This window comes from Peromyscus leucopus, chromosome 5, assembly GCF_004664715.2.
Source record: "Peromyscus leucopus breed LL Stock chromosome 5, UCI_PerLeu_2.1, whole genome shotgun sequence".
Taxonomy (NCBI): Eukaryota; Metazoa; Chordata; class Mammalia; order Rodentia; family Cricetidae; genus Peromyscus; species Peromyscus leucopus.
This window is the reverse complement of record NC_051067.1, coordinates 28,119,509-28,132,228: the sequence shown is the minus strand read 5'-3', so window position 1 is coordinate 28,132,228 and position 12,720 is coordinate 28,119,509. Positions and strand designations below refer to the sequence as shown.

The window sequence follows — 12,720 nt, the reverse complement described above, 5'->3', positions numbered from 1 at the left end:
AATTGGCATGACTGGCTCTTTAACTTATAGCCCTTTGGCAACATGGGCTCAATTTTCTGTCTTGCTGCACAGTTCCTTTCACATGCAAAGTATTCCTCAGAAAAACAACTTACAACACATCAAATATTGGCAGGAATCTAAAGCCCTAATGTCTGAAGTTATCTGTACATATGATTTATTGTAGACATTTCACTGTTATAACCTGGTAATTAGGAAATATTGATAAATGCAAACATATTATTGATGTCAATTAAAAAAGCACAAGATTGACGAGCTCCCCAAAGTGCTCTGACAGCAGCAGTTAGAGAGTAATACCCATCAATACACATCTAGTCACCACCAATGCAGAGAAATTAGGCTGCCAGGAAACAATGCTTTCACATTAAAAGCGAGATTATTCAAACAGATAAGCAGCGAGTCAAGAGGAAGCTCTATCAGAACTTCAACTGCAGACCTGCTCAGAGAAAACCAGCACACACTAGGGATTCAGGATAAAGCAGGCAAGGAAACCGGAGTGAAGAGAATGAAAGATGAAGTTCCAAAGAGGAGATTTAGTCAATGTTACCAGTTAGAATAAGTAGGATTCAAAATCTAACTGGATTAGCAATAAGGAGGTCTATGTCTTTGTAGTAGCAGTTGAATTTGTACAGGGAAGCAGCTAGCTTTCCAAAAACCATATATACATATCGATTGATACCACTGTGTTCTAGAACTCCATGAAGCAGTATAAAAAGGTACTGTCTTGTCCATCTGAGAAGAATGTCCTCTTTCATCAGTACCAGGGAAGGGCCACATGAGATTGAAAAGTAGGATTCTCATCTAGTACTGCAAGGTGAGTCATGCCATGGAATTTCCCAATAACTCCAATCACATTTTCTCTTTTAAGCACTGTAAAGTTAGCAACGGGCTTTAGTTTCAGAGTGGAATTTAGATACCAAGAAGGTCAGGGCCAAGGTTATGTTGTACCCCGTGTCCCATCTTAGCCTTTCTTAGATGTCTCAAAGTCAACCTAAGTCAAAACCTTGTTTATTGTAATAAAGGTATACATTATTCTATAAATCTTGCCACCTCATACATAGTAGGGTATAAACTACAATATAAACTATAGGTATTAATGAGTGCCTATTTATAATGTGGCAAAATCAGAATCCTTGAACACTGCTGATGGCAATACACAGTGGTGTAGACACTCTAGAGAATAGCGTGGCACTACCGAGGACAATTTCAAGAGCCATGCCATATTGCCTGCCTGATTTAAGCTTCTGTTGTCCAGTATTGAGCCACTAACCAGAAACTTTTGACATGCCTGGACAAGTCCTGAGTTATTAGAAAATAATTTAACATTTCCTTATCTTTCTGCTACCGTCCCCTGATCTTTTCCCAAAGAAAGTTTCCTGGTCTGCTTACTATAAAACCCACCTGAGAAAAATAAAATTTTGCATCTGGATCAGAATACTGTCTTGCTGTCAATTCTTTGTGTCTCTTGTCCCTTCATTCGCCATTCCCCCTTCTAGGGTCTCTGCTGAAGATCCCGCTGGCCGGGACACCTCATAGAGTATAATCCTGACTAGTCTACTCTTAGGTATTTACTGAAAAGAAATGAAAGTATATGGCCAGAAATAGCTTCTGGAAACTTGTACAAAGATGTGCAATAGAAAAAAAAAAGGAGCAACAAAATGTTCACTGATAACTGAAGAGTGACTAAATTTACAGTAGTGTATTCACACAGTGGAGTCTGACCAGCAACGAAGTGGAATAAAGTAATGAAAGAAGCTACAACATAGATTGACCCTGGAAATGTATTATGTGAAAGTCACAAGCATAAACTCCAGGCAAAGCCCTGGTTGGCTTTGCTTTTCCATCCCTCTTTCCTTTTCTCCTTCTGTCCCTCCCTCCCTTCTCCTTTTTATTTTGTCAACAAACTAGAGTTATCTGTGAAGAGGAATCTCAACTGAGAAAAAAGTCTGCATCAGACTGCCTGTAGGAAAGTATGTAAGACATTTTCTTGGTTGATGAACCACAGTCCATTCACAAATGTGCAAGATGGAAAAACTACAACTTCTATTAGAAAAGAATACTCTCCCATCAAACTTAAACTTCTCCCCGGGATGAATGCTCTAATCTTGAAGACATGTCTCCACTATTCTTCTGAAATTAAATTTACTCTACTTGGCTGTTAATACTGTCTTGTGGGCTGTCAAGATGGCTCAGCAGATGAAGGTGCCTACCACCAAGCTGGGTATCTTAAGTTAGATTCCAAGACCCACATGATAGGAGAGAAGTGACTCTCTCAAGTTGCCCTCTTGATCTTCCTATGCATGCTGTGGCATATATAGATAGATGCAAAATAAATCAATAAAAATTTAATAAAAAGAACGCTCTCTCATAATATCACTCTCAATTCCAAAGAGTGTCATAAGAAATGTGTACTTTATCCTACTGAGCAAAAAAAAAAAAAAAAGCACAGAGATTCTTAGTTACAGTGAGTTTATTTAAACTCTAAAGTTTAAACAGAGCCTAAACTACTGTAAAAGTGTCACAGGATAAAGAAACTCTGGAAAACAAGGTTAAGTTTGGATATCTAGAAATCAAGGATGATATCACATCAAAGCAACTTGCTTATTGCCTAGTTCTTTGGAAAGTAGTGCTAACAAGATTACTCCAGGCAGGCAGGGTCCTTTCTAGGCTTAGTGAGAGATATCAGTTTTCCAACAGTGGCTGTACTCCCCAATCTCCTGAAGACCTTCCAAAATGCTGATGCTTCAGTTTCACTCTTAGAAGTTCAAATGCAACTGTTCCGGAGTGACAGGGTTATTGGGATTTGTCAAAGTATCACACATGACTAATGTCAAGGCTGGGAACTGTCAGTGCAAGGTGAAGGGTCCTGTCTTTGAAGTTCTCATTAAAGACCAGATAGCCTTGGTCTTCTCACTAAGACAACACAAAATAGAAAGTTAAACTAAATGTCAAGCATCCTGTAGCATATTACAGTAAGACATTATGAGGTTAAGATTAATTTTTTCTCTTTCTTCTGGAAGAAATGTACTAGGGTTGTTTGGAGATGTTTAGTTTTTTTCTTTTTCCTAATATCATAGTGTTTTAGAGTGAAACATTCTACTTATGCAAGAAATAAAACATCTGAGAAGAGGAGGCATTTGATATAGAATGTGCTAGTCTTCAGTTAGCTTCTTGTTCCCATCATGGAAAAACAGGAGCATGAAGAAGGCCAAGCCCTAGTTTATATGCCTAACAGGCCCTGGGAGTGAGAATGCATGGGAGAGATTCATGTTCTTTCATGTTTGGAAAAAAAAAAATCTTCAGATTCTCTAAGACTTGGACCATGTTTAAGTCTTCAGTTGCTATCAGCAAGAATCTGAACTGAATCACCCATGCAACAAACTCTCAGTCTAGTGTACTCTACCCTACTAACTAGCACATGAAAATTTCAGTTAGAATTCCTTTTATTTAAATGTCTAAAACCTGAACAGAGTCTGAATCACTATAAAAGCATAAAGGAAGGATAAAAACAGCGCTGAAACAAAGGTTTAAGTTTGGAGATCCAAAGATTTTGTATGGTTGTCCCATGATCAAGACAAGCTAGCCACTGCCTAGTCCTCTGGAAAGTAGGACTTGCATTTACCTTAATTGGGTCACTTCATTGGTCAGACATGACCTTCTTGGTAGCCTTTTGTTCAGCTCTTGATCTTGCCTGGCTTACCTCTTTCATTGTTTATTTCTCCAGAGAGAATCATCTTTCTCATACCATTGGGAGTGAGTGACCTTCTGAGCACTTCTGAGCACTCCAAGTACTTGAAGTGGGTGCATCTAATTTCTTCTGTCCTTCCAAGGCTCAAGGACATAGAGAAGGAACAGTGAAAAGCCAAAGGGGTACCTCCCTCAAAGCGTGACTCTTGGTGTTATGGGTTTATTTACAGAAGATTATAAAAATATATTGGATCCTATGTTTTTATAAAATTCTATTAAAATGGAATTAAAAGTTCTGAAATGTATACTAGTGATTGAGTTTGCCCAATATGTACAGTTCCAATACAGCACAGTATAGCACAAAAGTATAGAACAACAAAATCCTTAAAACAATTGAAGGATCCTACTTTGAGCTACTATGTATGGAATGGTGACAGATGCCTCAGCTTAAATCTTGGTCTTGACATTTACTGATATATAGCTCAAGCGCTTTCTCTCTGAGATGATTTCTAAACCTGTTTGTTTACCTGTAAAATGGTGAGGTGCTACAGGAAGAGTCACCGTAGGTAAAATGTACAATGCCTGTAGGACTGGCACATGGGGAGAGATAACTCCTCTATCTCTGTAGTCCATGAACAGCTATAACCAGATTTCAACTTTAAGGGCTCTCATTCAGCTTCTGCTTGGTAAATTTCAATAAAAAACCAATCAAGTCTATGTAAACAAAGCACCTAGGAAAAGCATCACTTAGTGTATCTTCCTGTATTTTCAGGCATGTAAGAATTCACAAAATACTGTCCTTCCTCTGTAAAGGTGAGTGAATTAAAGTGTGATGGTCTGTGTGTTTATGTCATCTGTACTCTATGGAGCTACAGGACCATGAGCCAGAGTGGGATGGAAAATGAGTGTGGGTTAGTTATGGTAGCACTATTCACTAGTAAATAGCTTTGCTGTTTCCAGATGATGTTGATAGATACTTTAGCCTGAGTTCAGTTGATATTCCTGGGAGGCCTGCTCTTTTCTGAAGGGAAACAGAAGAGCAGTGGATCTGAGGCAGGGAAAAAGGGAGGATAGGAGGAGGGAAGGACGGGAGGCTGCAACTGGGATATATTGTATGAAAAAAAAATAATTATTTGTTCTTAAAGAGAAGGCCACCTAAAGTGTGAGTCTTCCTGAGAGCTGGCTTAATGAGAATGGTATGGATGTGTGGGTCCCTTTCTCCTAAAAAGTCACCTTTCCTCTTAGACATCAGGATAACTATGCCTGTTTCATAAGGCTTTATGAGAAGCCAAGACAATGTACCCTAAGAGCTGTGTGGTGTCTGTGCACAGAGTGGCACAAGAAAGCACCGCAGACACACCCCACCACCATCTTTCAACATGATCCTGTCACTCCATGGATGAGGTAAAGTGGTAGACAAGCAACTTGCTCCAGATCCTAAAGCACATCCTAAAGACTCAGGGGAGATTCCTACCTATGAGTCTGTTATAGTCACCAGTGACTACTGCTTTCAGGATACACCTCCACAAGGACAGTCCTTTATGGAACACCAGGAAACATGGCTCTGGTGACTACATGGGAGGCAGATGGATGGACATCATTATAAAATTCCCCTAGTAAAATTCCTGCCCAAGTCTTCGAGACACAGCCCCAGTACATGCATTGCTGTGGGACAGTCTATATGTCAAATTGCTCTGATTGGTCAATAAATAAAACACTGGTTGGCCAGTGGCCAGGCAGGAAGTAGGTGGGACAAGGAGAGAGGAGAATTCTGGGAAGCAGAAGGCAGAGGCGGAGAGACACTGCCAGCTGCAGCCATGACAGCATGCAGCATGTGAAGACTCTGGTAAGCCACCAGCCACGTGGCAAGGTATAGATGTATGGAAATGGATTAATTTAAGATATAAGAACAGTTAGCAAGAAGCCTGCCACGGCCATACAGTTTGTAAGCAATGTAAGTCTCTGTGTTTACTTGGTTGGGTCTGAGCGACTGTGGGACTGGCGGGTGACAAAGATTTGTCCTGACTGTGGGCAAGGCAGGAAAACTCTAGCTACAATGCATCCATATCGAGTTCTCTGTGGAAGGTGCTAAAGAACTACCACTGCACAAGAAAGCAGGCTTCTTCTAGACCGGAAAGGCAATCTTGTTTTACACATGTCCACTTTGGAGAAATCTAGCATACAGGCAACCTGCAATCAGATGAGAAGTATGTCCTTTGCAGGAATGCTGAATGGGAAGACCATTGTCTCAGACTTCAGGCTTAACCAGAAATTCCTACAGAAAGCAGGGAGGCAGAAAATTTGTCTAAATTCTCACTGAAGAGATATTTTTATAGCTTTAGAGGAGCTATATACTAAACAAATGGGGGGGGGGGGAAGGAATGTTCACTATAGGGCAAGCTATAAAACTAAACAACTCTTCTTGTTGCTCTGTTTTCTTAAACTTCAACAGGGGACTAAGGAATATTTTATTCATACGTAAAGCTCCATATATCCAAAAGACACAGGTTTCATTTTGGGTGCAATTCTGGTCACTGTATATAAATTCATGCTGCATTTGTGAGGCTTTTTATTGAAGTCCAAGACAGAGTGTGGCCATCTCCTCTGCTGCTGACTGTTTTATTATCACTTTTTAAGTGAAGATCGATCCTCGGAGCTAATCTCAGTTGATCTATCTAGGCATAGGGGAAAGTGTTGCCAGGGTAGGATTTAAAAAAAAAAAAAAGATTTTTATTTTACATGGATGGATGTTTTCTTTGCATTTATGTCTGTGTGCATGCCTGGTGCCCACATGGGCCAGAAGAGGGCATCAGATTCCCTGGCACTGGAGTTAACATATGTTGTGAACATCTATGCAGGTGCTGGAAATGGAACTTGGGCTTTTTCCAAGAGCAGTCAATGCTCTTAATGGCTGAGCCATTCTCCATCACTCAGGATAGGATTTTAAACTTTGCTTCTGTTGTATTAAATGAAGGAATTGAAAAGATCTAGATCTGAGAAGAACCCTGATGAAAAAGAACTTCTACAATGTTCTGATGGACCTCAAAATCCATCTCAAGTCTGTTTTCAAAGAGCTTATCAATTATGCAGCATGGGGCAGGTGCTCAATAAATATGAAAGGAAAGACAGTATGCATGCAGAATTGAAAAATACACAATGCTTTTGACTGAAGTAGCAGATGCGTTTAACATAGCTGAGAAGTCAGCCAGGGTACAGGAACAAGGGAAACCAAGAAGAAATCAGTGTTGTCATTCAAGAGGGGCTTGGGAAAACATTTATTCTTTCTCTTGCCTGCAAGTTATATTGTTCTTTAACTACTGTTTCATTTTCTGGCAAGAAAACAGTGTGGTCATATTTGCTCCAGTCCTGCTAAGATTCTTCTCAGGAATAAAAGAAGGCTAAAAACAGAGGTGCTGGCAACATGAGAGAAATAATTCAATATCCTGGTAGCAGAAGCATCATACCAAGACAAGATTTTGAAATTTATGATGAATAAATATTGGTGTATGACTTGGCTCATCTACAGTCTAAACTCAGTAGAATTATGTTCTTTGTGAATTATGATCAGTGAGATCTCAGCACAGATAAGTTTACTTGAAAATGTATCAGTAGTTTCTACAGAGATGGAGGGGACAGATGTTTATGAGAATCATGGGAGCTGAGAACGGGAAACAGTTTTAGAAATTGGAGTATAATTGTTTCAACAAGCAAACTGAAGACTTATAGATATAAATCCACTAGTTCAAGCTTCAGATGACTTTAGCTTCCTATTCTCAAATACATGTACATAAAACATTTGATTTTATTCTTTCTAATTAAAATTAAATGACTAGCTGAAATTTACTTTGGGGGCATTTTTAATTGTGAAAAACACCTAACATAAAATTTTCATCCTAACCATTTCAAGTATATAGTTTAATAGTGTTAACTATGTTCAGATTTTTGTCAGTAAGATCTCTAGACTATTTTCATCTTCTGAAATCAAAATTGTGTACCTCTTTTGTGCCCATGGTAACCATTCTGTCTCTGCTTCTATGACTCTGACTAGTACTTCACACATGTAATCATGCAGCAGCTGTGCTTTCACGTCTGGCTTATTTCACTAGGCATCCTACTCTCAAGGTGTATTTACGCTTAGCAGGGATGACTCATATTCCACTGTAGGTACAGGCCACATATCTATCCATCTGCCAATAGAAATTTGGGTAGCTTCTAACTTTTGTAGACAGTATAAAATTCTTTTAATGTGTTCCAAATATCCCTAATGTAGGAATCAACCTTCCTTTAGTCTACCAAAACCACAGCTAAGCATGCTTTTGAAATTCTCCAAACACTAAAATGGTACTTCAGCTAAATGTACGCATGTGAAAGATACAGGTCGCACTATCTTTGCTCCTGCAGAACCTAAAATAATCCTACCCTTTGCACAGGTGCTCTGTAGGGATGAGAATTAGTAGGCAGATTTCACCTTTATTCTGGCTCTCATTACCACAGAGGGTACTAGTGCAGATAGGGCAGAGGCTGTCTAAGTTACCAGCTGCTCATTTCACAGTAGCACACTCAGAGCTCCTGGTGAACATTTCTCGTGAATGGTCTTTAGAAACAGCAAAAAAACCAGCAATGAAAGTAGAAACATGTAAGGTTTGAAATTCATCTACTACCACTCAAAATACTCATAAATTGAGCAACTTAATTTGCTTTTAGTATTAAGTGCATACTAATAAATACTGAAAATACTTCACCTTGTATGTATATGTGCTCAGAATAACCAAACTCATACAACCCCCCTGTATCTTTAATGTAGCACATTCTGTCTGCTCTTAATGGCTTCCACAATAGCTTTATAATTCTAACCCTTCCACTGTTTGAGCTGCATAGTTAAAGAAAGCAAGTTTAAGAAGAAACACTGGAGCAGAAAGTAATGACTCTTGGAAAGCTGATGCCAACATTGTTATCATGCTGAACTCTGACATTATCTGGAATCAGAACACATCCACTTTACCTCATGTACAGCTGCAAACAGTAGTACTAATGTATTCCTTCATACTAATACTTGGGTAATAAGAGAAACTGTTTTTCTTGTAGCTGTCTTTCTATCAATTTACATTTTTGTAAGCTCTTGTCTTTGATAGGATTACCAAATACTTTCTGATACAATTTTAGTGCTAAATTTAGCAGTGTGTTGAAGCTAGTGGCTGGAAACATCTCAATACAGAACAATTTTCCTTTTCTACAAGTCACAAACTTACTCTGTTTACCACATTACATAAAAGGTTTTGTGAAAGACATTCTCTCCAACACTGCACCCTAACCAACTTTTCTTATGAAGGTTTTCTGCTCTATGAGAATCCAGAACTGGAGAGTCACCTCACTCTAACGACCCCTGTTAGCATAACATAGGTAGAAAAGAACTCAAGCTTCCTTCACATTGTTTTCATGCAGAAGTGTTAAGGTTCTTCGGATTGAGGTGAACATTTCTGAAACCATGGGATGATTTTTTAGATGAATTCATTTTTCTAAGTTTCAAGCAGAGGTGCTGTCAGTCAAGACTTGGCTGAAAATTCCTGAAATCATGATCGTATGCATGTGTCCAAATGAATATTATCAATATAGACTCCTAAGCCTGGCTTACAGCTCATTACTGTGTCTACTCGCAACAGTCTCTTCTGTCTTGCCCAGATATAGAATAAAGGTCATAACTTTAATTCACAATACTTAGAAACTATTTCCTCTTTGTGAACACATGCTCTCCATGACTGCCATAGTAAAGAAGGCCCCAAGTACTAGAGATGCTGGAGTTATTTTGCCACCCAGAGTAGCAAGGCAAATAATATCCCATACCAAGTTACTCCATATTATGTTCCCATAAAAGAAGGGGCAGCTAGGTGTGGTGGCACACACCTATAATTCTAACATCTGGGAGTCTGAAGCTAGCCTGGGCTATATATTGAGACGATGTCTAAAAAACAAACAAAAGCAAGAAAACCCATCAATGAGTGTGGCAAACTGCAGACTATAATCAATCGGGATGATTAAGTGATAGCAATGGCAGTTAATGCCTTATAAGTAGTACCAGAAGGAATTCTGGAATCCCTTTAGCATGGAAAGACCCAAGATAGAATCTGGCTTACTTTCTTGCTTCTTGCCTGAAGTAGAAATTGTGGGAAATTCTTTGCTGCCCAGGCTTCCTATGATCTCCTCACTCTGGCCCATCCACAGTCCACCTTCACTGCCTGGCCCTATCTGGTGCATACCCTAAATCTCACCCAACATTTCTAACCTTCCCTAAAAGCAAGCAGGGAAGGCAGGTTTAGTGAGGCCTACTCCAGAACTTGCTTTTGGTAGAGAAGCCAATATGTACTGCTTGGGCCAGTGTGTCTTTCCAGCATCATCTTATATGGCTAGAATGGTAGTTTAGCAGAAGGTGGAGGAATGTATTTGCTGGTCCTGAGATACGATACAGTGCATATAGCTAAGAGATTTGAGACTGGCACCCCAGACCGCAATTTTCAGGGAGCAAGCTGGCCCAAGAATGTTAAAGACAAAACAAGTAGAGGTGGGGCCATAATTATGGAGAGGAAGCAAGAGGCTGACTTGTTCACCATGAAAGAAAAATAATTCTCATTTCTTCCTGAAAAGAGAATGATCCTTACAGCTGTGTGAAGGTTAAGAAATGCTGGTGCTGCCTTGAATCCCTCAGGGTTACCACAATGAAGATTCAATATCCTACACACGAAGAGTATGGAGGAAGAGGGAATGACCTGAGAAGAGGCTGAGCTAGGTAAGTGATATGCTTATCGTTCTTGGAACAAAAAGGCAATATGACTTTTATCTATTATGTTCTACTGACTCAAAAGCTAATAATGCCCTTGAATTTCTGAGCTTACTAAAGACTGAGAAGATATGAGCTCACATTTGGCCCTTTGTCCTTGGAAAAAACAAGGTTCAGCTGTCCTGGAACCTTGGTTTTTGTTTGGGAGAATTCTTTAAAAATTGCCAAATCTTACTGGGCTTTTAGTGGTCTCATAAACCCCAGGATGACTGAAGTGACAGGAAGCTGCCACAAGACGGGTGACTAGCAAGTAGGGTAGCAGGTTATATCATATGAGGTGGGGGGAATTTCAGCTGGGGTGCTGCCTTTAGAATCAGTGTATCTGACAGCTGGGCTGGTGTTCATGGCTTCTGTTTCAAAGAACTGGGAGGAACCGTGACTGAATTGGTATACAACCTGTGGGTGTCTGAGGTCCACCAGCTCCAGTAGAAAGGTTTGATAGGAAAACGACCACAGTTCATGAGCTCTCTCCCATCCTTCCACAACTCAGGCTTTCTAAAAGTAAGTTCTAGGTGTCTTGGGTTCCGTTGAAAACATCGCCATTTTGATAGCACAGATCCTTTGCCTGAGGTGATCTTGGGACAAACTGCACATTTTCATTTAGTTAACGGACACTGGAAGTCAGTTCTATGTGAGCCTGTTCTTTACATGGAAGGTAAGAATAGACTACCTAAGTATGTACTTAGGTAGTCTATTCTTACCTACCATGTGTAGTGTGTGTGCCTTTAATCCTAGCACTCAGGAGGCAGAACCAGCCTGGGCTACAGAATGAGATCTAGGACAGGCACCAAAACTACACAGAGAAACCCTGTGTTGAAAAACCAAAAACCAAACCAAACCAAACCAAACCAAATCAAAACAAAAAAACAACAAAAGAATGGACATACTTGCCATGCACTACTATCATTTCAGGGGCTTTTCATATATTACCTTATTTGATGCTTGCTACAACGCCACTATCCCGACTTGTATTTGCCACCAGGCACTGAGGGGTTAAGTCATACACATGGTAGGCCAAGTCTGGACTTAATGCAGATAGGCTCTTGTGGAAGCAGTGACTATGACACAGGTCAGATCCTGTCCTCATGGGGTGGGACAAAACAGATAAGGCTCTGAGTACTACTATTTAAGGTATTGATAAGTGCTCTGAGGAATAAGGGCAAATAGCTGTTTTAAACAGCGTGGCTAAAGAGGAAAACCATACCTTGGATCCTGGCTGGATTCCTCTGGGAAGAGAGGGTGAAGGCTGGTTGTGCACCAGGACCAGCAATGGTGTGAACAGTGAAGGTGATGGGGATGAGAGTAGTGAAGGGCCTCTGAGGATCTCTTGAGAATTTCTAGTTTTACTGTCAAGCTGCTTCTTTGAAGCCTCTGGGGGGAGTTCAGCAGGACAGTGACTCAATCTGATCCTTTCTTTGGAAAAAGACCACTCTAGTGTGTGAATAGAACCCAGGGGGCACACTGAGGAATCTGAGACAGCAGTGACAGTGGCTAATGCACAGATAGTGTGACAATCTAGTTTCCTCTCTTACTTTAGGCCTTTGCTGTAAGGCCAGCTTATGCCAGCTTGTAGCAAGTTGGCTCAGCGAGTATTCTACTGTGGTGAATGTGGCACTTGGATACAGAAAGATTTGACATGAAAGGGAAGTAAACAGAATCAGCTGCTTGCTCAGGTATAACTGGCTAAGTTTTCCAGTGCAGTGAGTATGCTGCCTTAGTCAGGCCTCTCTAAGATGGGAACATGTGGCTCTACTAGGTTACCATGGAAACCTTGAAAGAAGGCAGTGTGCATCTTTCAGAAGGAAAGTACAGTCACCAGGCTGTCCTGAGGTGGGCATCACCACCTTGCTCACAGTCCATTTCTCCTGATGTCCCAGCCTGTTCTCAGTGTAAATTTACTGGGAATGTTGACTGACCCATAGTCTGTCTAGTCTTTTTATATTTTGGTTTGTTTTCTGTTTGCAGTTTTGGGGCTAGAACTAAAGAGCTCTGACCACAGTTGGCAAGTGTTCTACCATTAAGCCATGACCCCAGCCCTGGAATAGTTTTAGCATTTCAAACCAAGAGGTAATACAGACAATTCAAGATTAGACATGAGAAATGGTGGCAGAGATTACTTATAGGTCCCCTTTCCAATGTAGTTTGTGTTCTGATCATTCGTGCCAATTTCTGCACAGAGAAAG

At 40.3% G+C, this 12,720-nt stretch overlaps 1 protein-coding gene across 2 annotated transcripts in view; it reads right to left on the bottom strand.

Moving 5' to 3' along the window:
* Lyrm4 (LYR motif containing 4) overlaps positions 1-12,720 on the bottom strand; it is a 120,221-nt gene that overhangs the window by 82,221 nt on the left and 25,280 nt on the right. The gene's annotated exons all lie outside the window — the stretch shown is intronic.